Source organism: Aquarana catesbeiana, linkage group LG04, assembly GCF_042186555.1.
Source record: "Aquarana catesbeiana isolate 2022-GZ linkage group LG04, ASM4218655v1, whole genome shotgun sequence".
Classification (NCBI taxonomy): domain Eukaryota; kingdom Metazoa; phylum Chordata; class Amphibia; order Anura; family Ranidae; genus Aquarana; species Aquarana catesbeiana.
Genome location: NC_133327.1, coordinates 485,653,123 through 485,675,754, shown reverse-complemented (window position 1 = coordinate 485,675,754; position 22,632 = coordinate 485,653,123). Strand labels below are relative to the sequence as shown.

At 45.8% G+C, this 22,632-nt stretch overlaps 1 protein-coding gene across 6 annotated transcripts in view; it reads right to left on the bottom strand.

Annotated features, from left to right (window-relative positions):
* The window catches only part of THUMPD2 (THUMP domain 2 tRNA and snRNA guanosine methyltransferase), a 571,516-nt gene extending 549,376 nt beyond the window's left edge, over positions 1–22,140 (bottom strand). For 5 of the 6 annotated variants that reach the window (XM_073627643.1, XM_073627645.1, XM_073627647.1 and 2 more), the window contains exon 1: positions 21,899–22,140. The gene's annotated coding sequence lies outside the window, so the exon portion shown is untranslated. Of the gene's footprint in view, positions 1–2,359; positions 2,419–21,898 lie in introns of all 6 variants that reach the window. The other variant, XM_073627644.1, reaches the window with a different exon arrangement.
* Between the last annotated feature and the right edge of the window lie 492 nt (positions 22,141–22,632).

Below are 22,632 nucleotides of genomic sequence, written 5' to 3'. Positions count from 1 at the left end.
TGGGTAGGGTAACGGGGAGGACATGTCCTTTGTAGCTGCGGGTGGATCATTACTGGGAACAAGCTGTCTAGGTAACTGCATCACTTTTATAAAATATAGATGTTTGTTTAAATGGGTTTTGATCGGTTCTCAAATAGTTTGATATACAGTACCAGCATTTATATAGAAACTCATGTATATTTTTACTTTTCTAGTCTCTTTTTGGGGTGTCTTCCTACTTTGGCAAATGTTAATACCAGACGGCATCTTCCTACTACATGGGTCCACATGCCCTCGGATCGTCCTTTTCGCTTTTTGTCCATCTGCCTGTGAGTGACGTCACCGTTGTACTTGGGTACGTTTCACCACCAGGTTTGGGTTTAACCCTGTAGGAGAAATTGGTTAATTTTCCTTTCCCTTTCTTCCCCACATATTGAGAATCTTTATGCGGTATCCGTTTGTCTTCCCTCCAGATTCCCTAATTATTAGATCTCAGTGCATATACCATTTTTGCTGTGTGTCTGGGTTTCCAAACTTCAGCGGACTTGTTGGGTGTTATTTGGGGATATATATCCTTTTTTACCTGGCCCCCCTTTCCTATTTTGACGAGCAAGACTGACCAGCCATTGAATGGATGGGATCTGCGGGAGAATATTCCATGGTGTCTTTCCTCTTTTTAGCTTTTGTGGATGCCTTAAATGTACTTGCAAAGTGATTATGCTGTAAGTAGAGCTATGTTTATACCACTCTGTATGACTATTCTAGCAATGTTTGTTAGGTCGGTTTGGCTGACTGCTTTGCATTTAAAATTTCATAGATACTTTACTCCCTGTGAAAATCCCTGATGAAGACAACAATTCATCTCTGAAACGTTGGGTTAAGGAAGTTGTATCATTTCTCTTTGCATCAATTTTGGACAATTTTTTGCATCCATGGTTATGCATTATATATGTGTATTGTTTTATTTAAGTTACTCCAATAAATATTTTCTATTTTTCTACTTTTTGTTCATGTGGTAGTGCCTTTAAAGTCCCACCCCTAGGGGGTTCCTCCCTTTCCATATCTTTCTGCTGCTCTGTTCTTCTATTAACAGCATGATAACTTCTGACAAGTTATCTGATACTGGAGATAAAAGCAGCTGTAAATTTGTGTTGGGGCCAGTGCTATAAATAGATTAGCAGAGAGCTGGTCTATTCACAGCACAGGGCTGCACTTTAAGTGTTTCTTAAATCACTGCTTCCAGTTAGATGAAAATGTTTAAACGTCTTTTTGCTTTGGTACATGCCACCACCATGTCATTCGTTTGACAATCACTTGCCAGTTAGCCTAGAAAATGGCCAGTTTGACATTCAGCTCCAATTGGCCTCAACTGGGTTTGGATTTAAACAGAACCAAGGTATGTTTTTTGGATCACTACTTGTCAGTTTTACTGGCATGCCATAAATGGATTTGTAAATGTGATAATATACCATGTATTTAAATCTCGGTGTATGAGGAGCCCACCAAACCTAGGTTGGACTTGATGGACTTGTGTCTTTTTTCAACCTCACCTACTTTGTAACTTGAATCCCCCCCAAGGTCTTAGCCCCAGTCACACTTAAAGAGTGTAACTCCACATTTGTTAAGAAAAAAAAAAAAAAAAAAAAAAAAAACATCCCCCCGGGTGATCAATGTACATTGTAAAGACTATAACCACCATTATTGCAGATTCCTACCTTTTGTTATTCTGAAAAAAAATCAGTTTGTTCCTCTGTGCCCATGAGAGAATGAATCTAATGGGAGTGGTTTCATAATTATCAGCTGTGGCACCTGCAGAGCACTAATGAGGAAATCTGCTTGGCCTACATCCCTTTAGGATGGGACACTTGTGCGTCTTGAGTCGTACAATTTTGCTGAGATTTTGACGCGACCTGAAGCAAGGCCTGCATAATCTTAAGGTCATAATCATAATCTTAAGGTCCATGGACTTCAAGTCACATCAAAATCAGACCAAAGTAGTGCAGGGACTATGTTGAAGTCGCTGCAACTTGAAGATGCAGACATGAATGGTATTCATTGGAAATCATGGGGTACTACTTGTCATGCGACTTTGCAGTCCCAAGTCGCAGGACAAGTCGCACAAGTGTGAAAGGGGCCTTAGATGTGTTCCTATTGGGAGTATCTCACCAAAAATTACATTTTTGTTCCAGGGGATGCCTGAAATCTGACTTGTGTCTTAGTGCAGACTTCCTGGAAAATCAGTGAGCCAAGCACACAAGCAGGAAATTATGTTTCTGGGGTGTATTCAGCACACATTCAGAACTCAAGGTAGCCATATTGCATTGCATTTTCAGAAAATTACAGCAGCTGCAGATTGAAAAGGAAAAATAGAGTTAGGTACCTGGTAACTCTTTTTCTAAGAAGTCTTCCAGGGCAGCATCAGAGATAGGCTCCTCCTCCCTGAAACAGGAAACACATTAGTCTACCATTATAAATTTCACAGTCTTACCTGCGTGCCTCAGTTGTATTAAAGCACCGAAGAAAATCTCAGTAAATCTTAAAAGTTCCCTCCGTTGTACCTGGTATTTGTCTTTTCAAGGGTGGAACTAGTGCTTCCCTGGAAGACTTCTTAGAAAAAGAGTTACCAGGTACCTATTTTCTCGAATCGTCTTCCAGGGCAGCATCAGATAGGTTGTATCAAGCAATACTTACTAGGGTGGGGATAGAGACTCTAGCCCCTTGCGACCAAGTGCCTGGTCTTGGTCAGACAGCTGGTATATGCGGTAGTGACTTGCGAAGGCACTGAAGCTCGATCATGTCGCTGCCCTGCAGATCTGCTCCAGAGTTGCCCCTGCTTTCTCTGCGACCGAGGTAGCCCAGGCTCTGGTTGTGTGTGCTCTGATCCAGCTTGGCGGAGTGAGGTTTTGTGCCTCATAGGTCGTCTGCATGGTCATTCTTATCCATCTGCTGATGGTATTCTTGGAAGCCTGTTTCCCTTTGTTGACTCCTGCATAAAAGGACAAAAAGGGAGGTTGTTCTTCACCAATCCTTCGTTCTTTCGAAGTATGTTTTCCATGTCGAGTTTGTTGTAAGTGTCTTTTTTGCTATCCATAGTTTTTGGAAGCAAAGCTATGACGATATTTTGGGTTCTATGGAATGTTGAGGGGACCTTGGATAGAAAGGCCGGGTCTGGAGAGAGAATTATTTTGTCTCAATGTATTAGGCAGTATGGTTCCATTATAGATAGCAAAAGAGAAAAAAAAAAAAAAAAAAAAAAAAAAAAAAAAAGTAGCTCCTGCGCACAGGTGGATCACCAAATATAGTACATGAACACAGGCCTTGCTGCCCTCAAGGATGGGGGTCCTAGAAGAAACCGAAACAAAAAGAAGACAACGGCGCACCAGCCTTGTGCATTAACTTTTACTATTTTTATTTAATAAATGTTTTAAAAGAAGTGACTCACAAGCGTTTGGTGGAGGAGGCACAACATAAAATCGCACCAGTAGACAATCTGTGATTTGGGATGAGCAAAACCTTCCAGGGGTCGTGGAGGAATGCACAGACGTTGCAATCCGCTAACGCGTTTCGAGGGGAGAGTCCCCTCTTCCTCAGAGCTATGCAGTGCAACCTCCCTCGGCGAACCTTACCTATAAATGCCTGCAAGCCAATAGGACAGGGGTGGGGTGTGGGGCTCCTCCCCCTCCCTCCTCAGTCCTCTAATCCGGCATGCCATATACGTATAAGGGCATATGTAGATACGTGCATACAGCATACATACACGTGCATGCATATACACACGTACATACACAAAGGACCAATAATAATCAATTGATAGATGAATTAATACGAAGTGAACTGCTGCGTACAGTGCATACAAGCTGAACGGCGACATGCGATGTCTAAGGAGCACCAAATATAAAATATATATTATATAAATCACAGTAAATGCTACCAGTCACACTGCCAGATGTACATCGCAGTAGACATTGCAAGTAATAGTGGATGAGAATCGCCACCTCAAAGACTCACTCAAAAACAATGTTACCACTCCCACTGCCAGATGTATACTGCAATAGACATTACAAATCATAGTGGATGAAAATCGCCACAAGACCTCACTCATCAAGACTCAGCATATGCACAGTGGGTGGACGTGTGTATGTACTTACACTGGCATTGTGGTTGTGGGTGCCTGTGGAGTGCCTACACATCCACTACACTGCAGGCCGGTAGCTGCAGCATGTCTATGGTTGAGAGGAACGCACGCCGATGCGCTTGCGTTCCAAGCTGCAGGGGGAAGAGGTGGAGTCTCTGTGCCACGCTGTAGGAGGGAGGCGGGGTTGACATCTCCCCCTCCGTATGACGCACAGTACATTGGCTGTGCGGGCGGCGTGGGGCAGCCTAGTGACGTGCAGCTAGGGGCGGGACTGGTACGCGGAGAGCCACCAGAGACATCCTGGCGTCTGACAGAGCGACCAACCGTCTCACAAACCATAAACCAGGCACAAATTGCCACCACACAATTCCAGTGTGCCAAGCAATGATAGAACAATAATTACACTGGCAATAAAAGTACAAATACCACTGAATGATGTGTGAACTATATAGTAATAAAGGAAATAGGGATGTTGAAGTCATTAGTAATGGCAGTGTGTGTGTGTGTTTTTTATCTGGTAATGCGGTTGGTGATACTACTACAGGGGCATAGCTTATAGAGGTGTAAAAAAAAAAAAAAAAAAAAATAATAGGGGAAAATATTATAAACGCTAGCAAAAAGAGTAGTAAAAATTGTTATAATAGATGATAGATCATCCAACCACCAGCGCGACCAGCACGCTGTACATGCAGTTTCTATACGCATATGGGTGCCCCCAGACTCGCATGCCACTATTCAACTACAAATCAGCTCCCTTGATAATGATGGTACTAGTAGTGAAATAAAATAAAATGCATTGAATGAAATGAATAAAAATACAAGTGAGGTTCACGCCGAGAGGGGTATGCACATGCAACAACCTATTGCGACTGCTATATCATACATAATATATAATAATGATACAAAACGGTAAATGTTACATCTTAAGTCGCTATATACAAAAAATGGTTGCATCAATGACTGTACAAACAAACAATATCTATACTAAACCACTAGACAATTGTCATAAATGGGGTCTCAAATAAAACACTATATTGGTATGAAATTATTAATGATCCACTGGTGATCAAAACAGAAAATTAGCTACATAAAATGATTCGGGAAGTGCACTGACAATGTCCTATATGTTAGGGACAGTGTAAATGCGTGCATGAATAAAAAACGTGAATAAGCGGAACCACGGGGGGGGGTGTTTGTTTTGGGAAGGGGGAAAGCAGATGCATATCCACCAAATTCTACATGGTCAAACAATTTTGTGGACCTCAGGATCCTCATTCAACCCCCCAGGGGTCATGCTACCTATGGTGAAAATCCAGTAGGCCTCACGTCTGCAGAGTCTCTGGTGTCTTCTACCTCTGTCGATATCACCCCTGATGGACTCGATCCCAAACACTTTCATACCCATGGGGTCTCCATGGTGAACATCTTGAAAGTGCCGAGGGACAGGATATTTAACTCGTGTGTTGATAATGTCACATTTGTGCTCGCCAATGCGCACTCTCAAGGGGCGAGAGGTGCGGCCAACATAGAGGCGCCCACATGGACAAATAATGCCATAAACTACATGGTCAGTGCCGCAGTTGATAAATTGCTTCAGATGGTGAGTTCTGCCATCTATACCAGTGACAGACTTTTTCCTGTGCCACATATACTGACAGGTGCCGCAGTGCCTGACGCTACACTTATAACTGCCTTTCTGATCGAAAATAGTCGACCAGACATTGATGGACTTATTTAAAGGTTTCTTCACCATGCTGGGGGCTATCAGGCTTCTTAGGTCACGAGGTTTTCTATAGACTATATTAGGTCCATCAGGAAGGTGTTTACTCAGAATAGGATCGTGTTTGAGGATACTCCAGTTCTTCCGTAAAATACTTTGTATCTCGAAAGCTCTGTTGGTATATTGGGTGGAGAACCGAGTCTGTATAGTGACCTCATCACTCGCAGGGGTAGACTGTGAATCATGTACCAAGGGCTCCTCATATGAATGGGCATATTTATTGCAGGCCGTGTCAATTAGGGTGAGATCGTATCCTTTATCAATAAATTTATTTCGGAGGATCTTACTCTGTTCTAGATAGTCGCTTATCGTTGTGCAGGTGCGCTTAAGGCGACAAAACTGACCATATGGGACGTTCTTGATCCATCTGGGATGATGGTTGCGCTCAGCATGTAAAAAAGAATTACCACTGCTCGGTTTAAAGTGTGTTTTAGAAATAATTTTCCCATCAAGGCCATTCCTGAGCTCCAGATCTAAAAAAACGAGATTGTCACTGCTGATGACATGCGTGAACTCGATCCCAAACGGATTGCTCCTACAGTGCTCAAGGAATTGTCCTAGCTCCTGGTCAGATCCATCCCAAATAATGAGGATATCGTCTATATATCTAGCGAAGAGGACCAGGTTCGCTCCAAAGGGGTTATTGTTCCCAATACCCCATGAAGATGTTAGCATAACTGGGAGCGAACCTGGCCCCCATCGTGGTACCCCTAATCTGCAAATAATGTTCCCCGAGGAAGGAGAAATGATTGTGTTTAAAGGGAAAATTCAACACAATCAAGTATAAACTTAGCCTGTACAGAGTTAAGACCACCTTCCTTGGACAAATAGTGATTCACTGCTCTAAGGCCATAGACATGATCAATCGACGTGTAGTGCGAGGCTACATCTAGGGAGAGCCACCTATATCTAGGCTGCCATACGTAGTGTGATAAGATATCCAACATATGGCTCGAGTCCCTCACGAAGGATGGAAGATTCGTAACTATTCGCTGCAAAAAATGATCAATGTAGCACCCTACATTGCTGGTGATGCTGTCAATACCCGCAATGATGGGTCTACCAGGGGGGTTCACTTCGCTTTTATGTACCTTCGGGATGTGGTAAAAATGTGGGGTTAGGGCATGTCTGTTGTAGAGAAACTGAAACTCATTTTTGGTTAAAACCATATTTAATACTGCCTGATCCAAAAGTGATTTTAGGTCTTTCGTATACTCTACAACAGGGTCACTTTTCAATTTAGTGTAAGTGTCTGTATCCCCCAATAACCTCATTGCTTCGGCTACATAGTCTTCCCTGTTTTGTATCACTAGACTCCCACCTTTATCGGCTTTCCTGATGATGACATCTTGATTCTGCCTGAGGCTAGTGATAGATAGCCCTAGGGGGTCAAGATGCTTATTGAACTTGTTCCCTTTTTTGTTAGCATGATGAAACCTCTTTTTAAAGGATTCAAAAACCACATCATAAAATGTCGAGATGTATTTCCCCTTAGCCCAATAGGGTAGAAGGAGGATTTGGGGGCGAAAGAGGTGTGAACTATCGCTGTATCACTAGGGGGTTCATAAGAAGAGGATGGTGTATCGCTATGTTCTGTCTCTATGTAGAGCTCCTCTAGAATATTCAGGGCAGAGTCATCGTCAAGGCTCTTGTCCGAGAGCGGGGTAGACGGTGGTTCCGCATTACTGATAATTCCTGAGGATTTACCAGTATCTTTTATTATGTAATACCGCTGCAAGGTAAGTTTACGCACATATTTGTTGAGATCAACAAATAGTTCAAAAAGATTGGGGACACTGGGAGGGGCATAGTTCAGACCTTTTCTAAGTAGATCCAGGTCCGTGTCCGTAAACACGGAACTGGATAAATTAAAGATCCTAATAGTTTCAAGAGTGTGATTTATACTCTGCCTCTTTTTGTGTCTCTTGCCACCTCTTCCGCCTCTTCTAGTTCCTCTTCCCTTTTCCTTGACTTCTTTGTCGACATAGTGCATGGCTGAGGGTTCAACTTCTCGTGCTCCGGAGGTTGCACTGCATAGCTCTGAGGAAGAGGGGACTCTCCCCTCGAAACGCGTTAGCGGATTGCAACGTCTGTGTGTTCCTCCGCGACCCCTGGAAGGTTTCGCTCATCCCAAATCGCAGATTGTCTACTGGTGCGATTTTATGTTGTGCCTCCTCCACCAAACGCTTGTGAGTCACTTCTTTTATTATTTTTATTTAATAAATGTTTTAAAAGTTAATGCACAAGGCTGGTGCGCCCTTGTCTTCTTTTTGTTTCGGTTCCATTATAGATAGTGCTTGGATTTCGCTCACTCTTCTGAGTGATACTAGGGCCACAAGAAGTACAGTCTTTAGGGTGAGGTTTTTGTCTGAGCTATCTTCCATCGGTTCAAATGGAGGGGAAAGAAATCCTCTAAGTACTGTGGGCATGTCCCAAGTTGGAGTTGTATTCATTTAGGCTGGTCTAGCTCTTTTGAGTGACATCAGGAATCGCTTTATCAGCGGGTCCTCTGCTAGTCTTGTGTCCATGAACGATGAGAGTGCTGCAACATGTACCTTCAGCGTACTTGGGGAAATATTTTTGTCTGCTCCATCTTGTAGAAAATCCAGGATTATTCCTCTTTTGGAATACGGTTTGTTTCTGTTCCAGGAGACAAACTTTTTCCTCACTTTGTCGTAGATTGCCCTAGTTACGGGCTTCCTGCTGTTTAGGATGGTATTGATCCCATTGTCTGACATACCTTTGTTCTGAAGTCTCACCCCTTCAGTACCCAGGCCGAAAGCTTTAGGATTCTGTGGTTCGGGTGGTTGACTGGGCCCTGTGATAGGAGATCTGGCCGGTCCGTCAGTGTCAGCTGAGGCTGGATGCTGAGGTTTTTCAAGTGGCTGAACCATGCCCTTTGTGGCCAGTGCGGTGCTATTAGTATCACCATTGCTCTCTCTGCCTTTTAATTTTTGAATCACCCTTGGTATTGTGACAGTTGGAGGGAAAGCATAGCATAGTTGCCATCCCCAGCTCTGGTTGAAGGCGTCTACTCCGCTGTTGCCATCTGTGGGGTCCAGAGAGAAGAATGTTGGTGATTTTGCATTCGCTTTGGAGGCGAATAGCTCTACCTCGGGTACTCCCCACTTTTGAGTGATTTGTGCGAAGGTCTCTTGGTTCAGAGACCACTCCGTCTGTTTTATGGTCTTCCAGGTCAGGAAGTTTGCCAGCGCATTGTCTGTTCCTTTCAGATAGATACCTGATATTGACTTTGTTTGATTCTGCCCATAGTAGGATTTTCTCAGTCAGCTTCATCAAGCTTCGGGACTTTGTCCCACCTTGCCTGTTTAGGTATACCACAGTCATGACATCGTCCGATTGTAACTTTACGTTTCTCCCCTGTATTGCTGGTTTGAACGCTTTTAATGCTTCCTCCACAGCTTTTAGCTCTCTAATGCTTGAGGAGGCTTGGGACCATTTGGAGGTCCATTTTCCCTGTGAGCAGAGGCCCTCCAAGTGTGCCCCCCAGCTTAGGGCATTGGCATCGATGGTGATCCCGATTGGCTCGGACTGGGCCCATTTGCGCCCTTCGATGTATCGAAGTAGATTGAGCCACCATTTTAGTGTTAGATTGACTGTGGTTGGAATAGGAATGGACATGTCTAGGGACTCGGCTGCCATCCCACTGGGACAGAATGTAGTTCTGTAGAGGTCTCATGTGAATCTGTGCCCAGGTGATAGCTGGAATAGAAGACGTCATTCGTCCTAGTACGGCCATACCTTGTCTGATTGTTATGGTTGGTCCTTATTAGGAAGGTTACTGCCTGTGTGATTTTTTCGTTCTTTTCTTCCGTTAGGAAGGTTTTCCTTAGTCTGGAGTCTAGTATATAGCCCAGATATACCACTCACTGGCTTGGGGTCATCTGTGACTTTTCTGCGTTTATTATCCATCCCCAGTTTTGCAGATAGGAGATACTTGTGCACAGGTTGTTCTCTAGGGCCTCTGCTGAGTCCGCAAGAAACAGTAAATCGTCTAAATATGGTATTATGCCAATACCTTGTTGTCTTAGACCTTTTAACGCTTCTGCCATTATCCTGGAGAAGATTTTTGGTGCAGAGGAGATGCCGAAAAGGAGAGCTGTGTATCGTGGGTGCAGCGTAGTTGCTGGCCCTTGTACTGCGAACCTCAGGAATTTCTGATGACCCTCCTTTATGAGGACATGTAGATAAGCATCCTGTAGGTCTATTGTCGCCATAAATGTCTCCCGTGGAAGGATGTTCCCTAGGTGTGTCACTCTCCAGAAGTTCTTGAAGCTGGGTTAGCCAGATTGATAAAGTCCGGGCTGTGCAGGTGGAAGCTATTGCCGGATTTCCACGGGGTCGCTTAAGGTACCCGCGTCGTCAAAGGCCAAGTCATTTGTGACTTTTGCCAGAGAAGCATCCACTTTGGGGCATTTAGCCCAGGTTTTGGTGTCTGTCTCTGCAAATGGGTCTGCGTTTGACTGTGGCTGGCATGAAGAGTTTTTTCTCTGGATCTTGGGTTTTCCTACTCTTTTTTAAAGATATCTTTAAGAGTTTGGTGGGGAATGTTCTAGGCTTCCTGGGTTGTAGCTCTTTATACATCTTGTCACGTATTGTGAGTTCTGCGGATTTATGTTCTTTAATACCTAGCGTGTCCGCTATGGCATTTAGAAGGCTATTCGTATCCTCTGACAGAAATAAAGTTGCCCTCTGAAACCGCATCTTCCTCGTCGGAGTCTGAGCAAAGTTCATTCTCCGATTCGGATTCATCTGAATCCTCTTCTTGTTCTGTCTGTTCCCTGTTACCTGAATGAACGCATATCCGGTGGTAGACAGGGTATTGGTCTCACTGACGCTAGATGGCGCTTCTAACTTTTTAATCGCCATGGTGCTCTGTATTAGTTTCTTGAAAGAGCTGAGCAGATCTTTCAGATACCCTTGCGATTCTTTGGCCACCATTTTGTCTATACATTTTTGATATAGGGGTTTTTTCCCCATTCTGGGGAAAACTGGTGGCTGCACGAAGCACATGTTTTGTTGCTTTCCCCTTCCCTTTCCTCAGGGGTCTTTGCCTGAAATCAAGTGCAAAAAAGGTCCCCGTGAGGTAGGCGGGTAAAGGCTGCCTGTAAGTAGGCAGTTTTACAGTAAGGTTAAGACAGGAGGTGACTCTGGAGTATTCTAACTTACCTTGGAGCTGTCCTGGCTTGCAGGAACTGCAGGGCAGGGTGGAGAAGCGTCAGACATGGTCAGCCACCAGGATCCTCTGCTTAGAGGGGCCTTTTTAACTGCTTCCTGCTTAAGCTCCGGCCCCGCCCCCAGCTGACCCTGTGCAGGTTGGTGGATATACCTGCACATGCCGCTGCAATTGGTATCCTCCTTTCTGGGTCCAATAGGGAGGGGGACTCTGCTGCAGTATGCATGTATATTGATATGTTTGCTATTATTAAAAATCCATTTTTTTTTTTTTTTTTTAATTTTAAAATTCTCGCCCCCGGAAGTGATGTAACCGTAGCCCATTTTGTATCCCTGGAAGCAGGCTCCAGGAAAATGGCCGCTAACCCGGAAGTGTCTCCGGAGCCATCTTGGTACACCCCACCGAGCCTCCATGAGGAGAGGCTTGTTCTGCGGTGTGTAGAGGACGCCGATCGCAGCGAAAGCACCGGCAATCAGGCGGGCGGACATTACAGGGGTAGGAGAGAAACAAAAAATAAGCCGTGAGGCACCTACCCGTCTGGCGCGGTAGCGGCTGTAATCAGGGGGTAAGGCATCCATGCACCCACACCACTGTACACTCTTCATGTCTGGGAGTATGTTGCCAGAGTTTGCACATGGAGTTCCCTGGTGAAAAAACTGCAGCAGGTCCCTTGAGCAGCGGCATGGCAATACTGCTCAAATATGCTGCCCCTGCTCGCCCTCCCAAGGCCCACCGGGCTGGATGGGATGCTGGCAGGGGGTCTCCTGCAACTAGCACAGAGACTGAAGTAAAATAACAAACGTTTCTTTTGCAGCTCCTGTGGGTCTGGAGGAAACACAAACAACTGAGGCACGCAGGTAAGACTGTGAAATTTATAATGGTGGACTAATGTGTTTCCTGTTTCAGGGAGGAGGAGCCTATCTCTCAGATGCTGCCCTGGAAGACGATTCGAGAAAGTTACATTTTAATAACATTCAATTACAATATGACTTGTGTGACAATTGTATATGCTATATTATTTTCTTTGTTATTTTTTTCTCTCCACGAAAGTGGAGTTAGCCTTTAAAAGCGTTTGTATACTGTTACTGTGGGACGTTTTTTTTTTTTCTACCCCTGCAAGGTAAAATCATAATGTGTCAGTATGCACCCCATACTAGCACATTATGTGAAACTTAATTTAAAACTAACCTGTTCCAGTGCTGCAATGTCAGCACTGCAGGGGCTTCCATCTTCACCCCTCTTGCTTCTGGTTTTGAGGGCTCCAGCCCTGCGACTGGCCAAAGCCGCCGTTCATGGCACAGGGCTCTGAAGAAATGGCACGGGTGGCCGTTCCTTCAGAGTGCATGCTACAGTGATGTCACTGGCTGCATGTAATGTAAATATCTCCTAAACAGTGCACATTTAGGAGATATTTACACTACTTATAGCTAAGCCTCATTATAGGCTTAGCTATAGGTAAGTCAGTAAAGGAAGTTTACTTCCTCTCTAACCACTTCCCACCCAAGGTACGTCCAGGGACGTCCTTGACTTTGTGGGGGTATATCTGAATGATGCCTGCAGCTACAGACATCATTCAGATATCATCTTTTAGTGCCGGCGATTGTCCAACACCATAAGAAAGATCATAGCTGCTGTTCCACCCTTTGATCATTCTTACGGGCAGCGAGAGGAGACGCCCCCACCCCTCCCGCCGCCCTCCAGTGCTTCTACCGACTCACCGATTCCATCGGTGAGTCGGAGACAGGATCCGCCGGCCCCGGATGGTGATCATAGAGATTTCCAGCGGACCAGATGGTCGCCGGAGTCTCTATGATCGTTCGGACATGATCGTTATGACATCACGCCCGGCCTCTGCATGCCAATGACGGCACCTCGGCTGGGAAGCTGTGATCTTTAAAAAAAAAAATAAATAAATAAAATATTATTTCAGGCTTCCCAGCCTAGAGGTGAGATGTGGGGTCTTATTGACCCCATATCTCACTGTAAAGAGGACCGATCATGCCACATTCCTATTACAAGGGATGTTTATATTCCTTGTAATAGGAAAAAAAAAGTGATCAAAAAAATTTTTTTTTTTTTAAAGTGTCAAACTAAAAAAAAAAAAAATTAAAGCACCCCTGTCCCTGTGTGCTCGCACGCAGAAGTGAACGCATACATAAGTCCCGCCCACATATGAAAACAGCCGCGAACATTAGTGCGAGAGCAATAATTCTAGACCTCCTCTGTAACTCAAAACATGTAACCAGTAAAAAATTTTAAAGCGTCACCTATGGGGATTTTTACGTACCGAAGTTTGGCGCCATTCCACAAGCGTGTGCAATTTTGAAGTGTGGCATGTTGGGTATCTATTTACTCGGTGTAACTTCAACTTTGACATTAAGCAAAAAAAATTTGAGCTAACTTTGTTTTGTTTTTTTCTTAAGCATAAAACTTTTTTTTTCCAAAAAAAAGCGTGTTCGAAAAATTTCTGCGCAAAGAGATAAAAAGTTGCAACGACTGCCATTGTATTCTCTAGGGTCTTTGCTAAAAAATTAAAGTTACGTACCGGTAACGTCTTTTCCAGTAGTCTTTCAGGACAGCCACCATGAGATAGTCTCCTCCTCTTCCTCTAGGAAACACTGCGCCAGCCCATAAATTCTTACTTCCCCCTGCCAGACCTCAGTATATTCCAAGATTACCACCGGTCAGCTGGGGAGACACAAGAACACATTAATAACATACTATTCCATATCATTATCATGCTGCGTTCTGGTCTTTTATAAGACACCCCAAAATTTCGGGTGGGTAACTAGGGCTGTCCTGAAAGACTACTGGAAAAGACGTTACCGGTACGTAACTTTAATTTTCCCCTTTCGTCTTTCAGGACAGCCACCATGAGAGGATGAACGAGCACTTACCAGTTAGGGTGGGACTACAGCTTGCAACACCTTTCGCCCAAAGGCTTGCTCACTAGCCGACACCAGGTCCACTCTGTAGTGCTTAACGAAAGTGGAATAACTGGACCATGTTGCAGCCCTGCATATCTGCTCTGGTGTCGCTCCAGCCTTCTCTGCCTGAGAAGCTGCCATAGCTCTAGTAGAGTGTGCCCTTATACCCATTGGGATTTCTTTCCCTACTAATGTATAGGCCTGGCCAATGGCTACTCTGAGCCATCTGGCAATAGTGCGTCGAGACGCTTTGCATCCTTTTCTGGCCCCAGAAAACAAAATAAATAAAGAGTCTGACTTTCTAAACCTCTTGGTCAGCTCTAGGTACTGAAGGATACATCTCCTTACGTCCAACGAATGAAATTTTAATTCCCTTTCCCCCGAGGGGTTGGGACAAAATGAGGGTAGAACTACCTCCTGACTTCTGTGAAAACCGGAAGCAACCTTAGGTAAAAATGCTGGATCAGTCTTGAAGATGATCCGATCTGGAAAAATAACGCAAAAAGGAGGTCTAACAGATAAGGCCTCAATCTCGCTGACTCTCCTGGCAGTTGTCACTGCTACCAAAAAAACTGTTTTTAACGTAAGATCCTTTAGTTGACATTCCTCTAAAGGTTCAAAGGGGGTTCCCGTCAGGCCCTGTAAAACTAAAGATAGGTCCCACTTGGGAAAGGGAGGGCCCTGGACCGGTCTTTGTCTAGACAGAGCCTTAAAGAATCTGACCACCCAAGGGTTGGTGGCCAGATGCTTTTCTAAATAAGCACTGAGTGCTGATACCTGACCTTTAAGGGTACTTATGGATAAACCCCTATCTGCCCCGCACTGAAGGAATTCCAACACCGTTGTGGGACTGTGTACCGCAAAGGAGCCTTCTGCACACCATTCATTGAAACGTACCCAGACCTTTTTATAAATCTGGCGTGTTTCCTTCTTCCTGCTGTTGAGGAGGGTGGAGATTAATTTCTCAGAAAAACCCCTAGCTCTTAGCATACCCTCCTCAGTAGCCAGGCCGCTAACTGCCATTGGTGAACCTGTGGACAGAGGACTGGGCCCTGTGAGAGGAGATCCTCTCGAGGTGGCAGGAATAAGGGAGGTTCGACCGCTAGTTGCTTGAGTACTGAGAACCAAGCCCTCTTTGGCCAATGTGGTGCTACTAGAATCAGGGACGTGTTTTCCATCTGGAACTTCCTGAGAACTGCCGGTAATAATGCTGGGGGCGGGAAGGCATAGCAGATTCTGAAATGCCAGTCCTGGATCAATGCGTCGACCCCTCGCGCTCCCTCCGCTCTGTTTAGGGAGAAAATACAAGGGGCTTTCGCGTTGCTTCTTGACGCGAACAGATCTACTTCTGGAGGACCCCATTTCTCTGAAATGAGATTGAAAACCTCCTGGTGGAGGATCCAATCGCCCTCTCTCAGTTTGGTTCGGCTGAGAAAATCTGCTATCACATTCTTTTCTCCTCTCAGGAAGACTGCTGAGAGTGAGAGAGTGTGAGTCTCGGCCCAGTTCAGAATGTCTGATGCTAAGGCCGACAGGACTCCGCTTCTCGTGCCGCCCTGTTTGTTTACATAGGCCACGGCGGACGAGTTGTCCGACCGCACCTGAACATGGTGGCCCCGTAGCTCCTCCTTGAAGAACCTGAGTGCTAGCCCGATTGCCCTCAGCCTTCTTAGTTCGTCGCCCTCCCAGGTGCCCTGTGCTAAAAGGGAACCCAGATGCGCCCCCCAACCCTTGCCGCTTGCGTCTGTGGTTACCACCTGAGAAACTAGGATGAACCACAGACGACCCTGCGACAAGTTTGAGACCCTCCTCCACCACCAGAGGGATCTCTTTACTTGGGGTGGAACCTGTACCAAGGTGTCCAGATCTTTCTGACTGTGATCCCACACCCTTAAGACAAAGGACTGCAAGGGACGAAAGTGCAGACCTGCCCATTGCACTGCTGGGAGGGTAGCGGTTAATAGTCCCAGGACCGACATCAGAACTCTTATGGAGACCTGACTGCTGCACTGGAGAACAGCCACTGCCCTGTCCAGTTTTTGTACTTTTTCTGCTGGAAGAAACACTCTCAGTAGCGTTGAGTCCAACAGATAGCCTAGGTACGTGATGCGCTGAGAGGGAATCAAACTGGATTTCTCCAAGTTCATTAGCCACCCTAGACCTGTAAGAACTCTCTTTGTTAGTTCTAGATCTCTGACTAACTGCAGTGGACACGGTGCAAACAGGAGCAGGTCGTCCAGGTATGCTATCACTGATATTCCCTGGAGTCGAAGAAAGGCCATCACCTCCGCCAAGACCTTGGTGAAAATGCGGGGCGAGGAGGATAGCCCGAAAGGCAGCGCCTGAAACTGTAGATGTACCGTTGTTCCACCTACATTTACCGCTAGCCGAAGAAACCTCTGCGAGGCTTCTGTAATAGGAACGTGTAGATACGCGTCCCTTAGATCCAGAGATACCATAAAGCAGTTGCGGGGCAACAGGGCTCTGACTGTGAAAATTGTTTCCATACGGAATCTCCTGTACGTCACTGACCTGTTCAGGGGCTTTAAATTCAGAATCAATCTGAATTTCCCTGTGGGTTTCTTCACTACGAAGATGTGTGAATAGAAACCCTCTCCCTCCTCGGTCTTTGGAACTCTGAGAACCACATTTTGATCTACCAGATCTCTTAATGCTTCCAACAGAGCCTCGGCTTTTGCCGTACACCTGGGTAGGTGCGTGACAAGAAATCTCCGTGGAGGAGGATTTGTGAATTCGATATGGTACCCCCTTCTTATAATCCCTAGGATAAAGCGATTGGGGGATATTGCTTCCCACTGTGGGAGGAAGGCCCCCAGTCTTCCCCCCACCCTGGTTGGGGAGTCATTGGTTTTTACGGGGCTGTTCAGGAGGGCGAAAAATCGCCCCTCCCCTGCCCTTCTTCTGACCCCAGAATTTCTTTTGCCCTTCCGGTTTTGGAATTTCTTTACGCTTTTGCGGACGAAACCCCTTCTTTGTCTGTGTAGGGGTTTTCCGCTTAACTGGGAAGGATTTCTTCCTGTCTGCTGTGCGGTCCAAGACGGTCTCTAACCCTGGGCCGAAGAGAAGGTCTCCCGTTAACGGTATGCCGCACAACTTGGCCTTAGAGGCGCTATCGCCCGGCCAAGTTTTTAGCCAGAGGGCTCTCCTGGCCGAATTGGCCAGAGCCGCTGATCTGGCCGACATACGGACTGATTCTGCCGAGGCATCAGCTATGTAGGCGATACCCCGCAGAATCGTAGGGAAAGAAGATAGAATGGTTTCTTTTGCCGTTCCAGCTTCAATATGCTCCTGAATCTTAGAGAGCCAGTGCTCCAGATTGCGAGCCACTACTGTGACAGCCAACTCAGGTTTTAAATTACCAATTGTTGAATCCCAAGTCTTTTTGAGAAGAGAGTCTATTCTCTTATCCATGACATCCACCAGGGCCCCCATGTCCTCAAAAGCCAGGTCTGTGTGTCTGGAAACCTGGGAGAAGGCAGCATCTAACTTGGGACTTTTATTCCAGATAGATGTAGGATCATCCGAGAATGGAAATCTCCTTTTTAAGGATCTAGAAAAAAAGGGTTTCCTTTCGGGATCCTGCCACTCCTTTTTAATAGTTTCAACCAGTACCTCATGTACTGGAAAAACTTTCTTCCTTTGTTCCCCTAAACCCTTGTACATTTGGTCATGAAGGGTCAGGGGTTTCCTGTCTTCCTGAATACCGAGGGTTGTATAAATAGCCCCTAAGAGGTCCTCTACCTCTTCCAGGGATAATTTATATCTGGAGGACTTTCTGGACTCCCCGTCCAGGTCCTCTCCCTCTGAACCATCCTGGGAATCGGAGGAGGAACTGTCTGGTTGTCTTTGTTCCACTCCGGAAGAGGCCCTGGAGCTTCCACTGCCCTAACTGAAGTTGCAGGTTGGGCAGGAGCAGAGCCCTGAGCCTGAGGCGAGGTTGTATCCTGGGGGACTGGACTAAAGGGAGGCTGAAACCTTTCAAATAAGGCTTTAAATGAAGAGAAGGTGGACGAAAACTCTTTAACCGAGGCTGCAAGTCCTGACTCCTGTTCAGAGTCCCTCTCCTTAACAAGGGAGTCTATGCACTCCCTACACAAGACCTTTGTCCATGTTTCCCCTAAAGTGTCCCTGCAAGAGGCACACCTCTTCTTAGAGCTATGTGCAGACCTAGACTTCTCTGTAGCTTTCTAAAATACATGAAAAGAAAAAAACATTTTGTCACTTTTTTTTTCCAAAAAAAAAACAAGGATACAACCCTGGGAGTGCACAAGACCCTCCTTAATATGTGGGGATCTGAGCCTCCCTCCCCTGACCACCCAGGGTGTCTGCCCCCCCATGACAGGAACTATACATGGAGGAACAATCCTAGATAAAGAGTACTCTTCCCCAGGGCACTCTTACCTTAGGAAGGCTGGAGGTAGTGTCCGTTGGCTGAGCATCTGCTTCCGACATGACTTGCAGGTGGTTGCTACTACCGAGTCCCACGCTGCCTGTGCGCGTCCCAGACTCGTCTCCAGCCTGTGCCTGGCTTCCCTATCAGCGCCGCGACCCGGAACCGGAAGTCGTGGGTCAAAGGCAAGCACTCGCCCTTCCGCCGGAAATGACGTCGCCCGTCGTCCGGCCCGCCTAGTTCCAAAAACAAGAAAAAAAAGAGAGCGGTCTGTATGGAATACAGGGAAGGTGAGCGCCTGCCTGCTGCAGCCCTGTAGCTGCGATAGGGAGTCCCCCCAACCTGAAGCCGCACTCGGCTAGGAAGTGGTGGCAACAGAACTAGGGGTAAGTCCCCCCTATGCCCTAGGAAACCCCTGCTCCCATTACAGGCTCCAAAAAATATAAACAGCCGCAGTCACCCTGACTGAATGGCCTGGCTCCTTGCACAGTGTCTCCCCACCGGAGGAAACACTAATACTGAGGTCTGGCAGGGGGAAGTAAGAATTTATGGGCTGGCGCAGTGTTTCCTAGAGGAAGAGGAGGAGACTATCTCATGGTGGCTGTCCTGAAAGACGAAAAATATATATATATATATATAATGTTTGGGGGTTCTATGTAATTTTCTAGCAAAAAAATGGATGAATTTTACATGTAGGAGAGAAATGTCAGAATTGGCCTGGATGGGAAGTGGTTAAAGAGGAAATAACCCTCCTACACTTTACAGCCAAAGAAGGCTGGCATCTTAGCCTCTGTTAGATCTGCAGTTTCCATGGTGCCACACGTGATGTAATGACACCAGTTATTGGACGGCTTGACATTTTGGTTGAGAGCACAAGCACCTGTGAATGTTAGCGTTTATGAAATCCCTTGAATACAACTGTTTTGAAAAAGTGATGGCGCTCGTTCATACCAGAATGCGGTGCAGGAAAACCACACTCCGTGTGCGCTTTCAGCTGCTCGTGTCAATATATTTCTAATGACACCCCAAATGAAGATCGCAAACAGTCCGTTTGCCTGCAACCGATCACATGGTGATGCAGCGATTTGGTGTAGTGTGCTTTTTGAAAAGTAGTGCATGTAGTGCAAGTAGTGCATGCACTACTTTGTGCAATCCAGTGCAATTTTACCTTATTCAAATAAACAGGTTGGAAAAATTGCACCACACAGTCGCACAGGAATGCAGACAATTCCTGTGTGAATCATGTGTGAACTGGTCCTTAAACCCCTTTCACACTGGGGCGGTTTGCAGGCGCGAATGCGCTAAAAATAGCGCCTGCAAACTGACCCGAAACAGCTGCTGCTGTGTCTCCAGTGTGAAAGCCCGGGGGGCTTTCACACTGGAGCGGTGCGCTAGCAGGACGGGAAAAAAAAAGTCCTGCTAGCAGCATCTTCGGAGCAGTGTATACACTGCTCCTGCCCATTGAAATCAATGGGGCAGCACGGCAATACCGCCGGCAAAGCGCCTTTGCAGTGGTTTTTAACCCTTTCTCGGCCGCTAGCGGGGGGTAAAACCACCCCGCTAGCGGCCGAATGCCGCCGATAAAATGACGGCAAAGCGCCGCTAATAATAGCGGCGCTTTACTGCCGACGCACCTCCCACCGGGACCTAAAGTTGAAAACAACAAACTGAAAATAGGCAAGCTCTTTATTGCAGAAGAGACATACAATAAAATATGCTTACCAGCCTGTTCGCAACCCCCTGTAGAATGTACACTGAGCCGCACATACGCATTTCAGTTTACATTCTGCCGTACTGCCTATATGTCAGGAGGACTGCACTCCTGCGCATGCACAGGAGTGACATCATCCCGTGTCAGCCATTTAAGATGGCCAAAGACTGGCACCCAGAAGAAGCTGAGAAGATGGTGCCATCAGCAAGGGACCTTGCAGGAGTCAGACTGTTAGAACCCTGGTAAGTGTTTTGGCATTTATTCAAGCACAACCTCTGCTTTCACTGTATGTTTCTGCATTCATGTTTGAACACGATTTCAATACTATTGTATACATTTTTAGTGAGTTTTTTAAATTTTTTTTTTAATTTCAAAATGTATTTTCATTACTATGTTGCACTGCATTTGCACACATTTATGCGTGCTTGCATTCATGGTGCGGGAAAAATGCAGCATGCTCTACTTTTTTTTTTTTTTAAACGCACTGCAATAGTGTGACCCAGGCTCATTCCTTCTGGGAAAAAAAAAAAAAAAAAAAAACGCACACACACAACACACACCTGACTACATCTAGTGTAAATGAGTCCTAAGGAGTTTTCCACGTGACGCCCATAACCCTATGCTCAAAAAAAGTACAGGATTTTTTTTTCCCCACATGCATTTTTTGATCCCATAGTACTAGTACCCGATTTCCCCAAAATAAGACCAAGCGTGATTTTCCAGGATGGTTGCAATATAAGCCCTACCCCAAAAATAAGCCCTAGTTAAAGTAGCTCAGAAGTCTTTAGCATTAAGTAATCCTGTAATACGCTCTGTTAAAAGATTATATAATGTGCGTGTTTTTGTAACATTGTAAAAAATACCTTATTTACAGCACTACTGAGAGCTCATGTGACCTCCGCTCCTCTCGATGTCAGCGGGGATCTCAGGCCCCCTCCCTCTGCAGTGCTTGGAGCAGGGAAGAAATGCTTCGGTAGGTCACGTGAGTGCCCAAGGTGCTGTAAATATGTTTTTTTTTGCTAAATAATGTTACAGAAACACACACATTATATAATACTGTAAGAGCGGATTACAAGATTCCTTAATGCTAAAGACTCCTGACTTGACAGGTAGGGAGGGAGAGATAGAAGGAACAGGCAAATGAGAGCAGTGTGTTCACTCTAATGTCAAAATATGAAAAAAAAAGTAGATTGTACATGAATAAATAAGACACCCTCTGAAAACAAGCCCCAGTGTGTATATTATTGCCAAAAATTAATATAAGACCTGGTGTTATTTTCGGGTGAAATACGGTAGCACCTGTACACAAACAATAAACTTGTTTTTAAATGTGAAGAACACCCTTCCTCCTATACAGCTGCTCTTCTCCTCTTTGCCCAGCCTAGGAAACAAACTCATGAAGTCTGATACACATACAAAAAAATGTATGTAATACCCTTATGGGCTCACTGAGACCTATCCTTGGTGCTGAGCCGCTTTTTGCTGTGCATCCACCTCAGAGCTGCACGCAGCAAGTCGACTACTGATGCGGATTGAGATGCAGCAGCTTGACATAAGGACAGGAGCGGGTACATAGGTCAGAACGCAGTTTTACAAAATTATTATTGCTATTCTCAAGCTAATATCCCAAGAATCACTTTGAAAAATCAGGTATACCTAACACGGAACTACAAGCTCATTTATGCACGGGCCATAACAGGATAGTCCGCCTACCAAAGGCTCTCGGGCCAGCATCAGAACTCGCCTGCCCGCACTCACCTCTACAGCCGACACTTTCCGAGTCACCTCATCCGCCACAAAGCGCTCCATGCCTCGGCCAGCAGTGCAGAAGAATCTCACACCTGCAGACTCCCCTGTCACGTGGGGCGCCTCAGATGTCATAACTACGACTACCTAGCAGCAAACTCTGCACGAGGTTCATAAACACAGCTAGCCGTAAGCTCTAGGCAAGAAGTACGTACAGACATACGTGACGTCACGGTCACATGGCTATACCAGTTGACCAGAAAACAGGCGGGGTTTCAAGCGGCTATAAGAGTAAAGTATGGTTTTGCGGAAGCTAAGAAATCCGATGCAGACATGGAAACCTTGATCGAGAAAGAAAACGTCTCTAAACGCTCCCACCTCGACGTCACAAATGAGTACTTACCTGCAGCCCACTGCAAATGTGTGAGCCTGCAATGGGGCCTCGTCTGTACTGTTCATCCCTTTAGACTTCCATGGACCTTTTTTTTGTGTGTGATAGTGCACTTATGATGCTAGATTAAAAACCTGTCATCTTAACGCATTCCAGAGTCCTGCTTACTGTGTGTAGGACACTCCCGAACTCTGCGTTCTGTATGTTGCACATTCCCAAACCGTGCGCTATATGCAGAACACTTCTGAGTTCTGTGCTCTATACGTAACTCACTTCTGAACCCTGCACTTTGTATGTAGAAAACTCCTGAAACCAGCATTGTGTATGTAGCATGCTCCTAAACTTTGCCCTATGT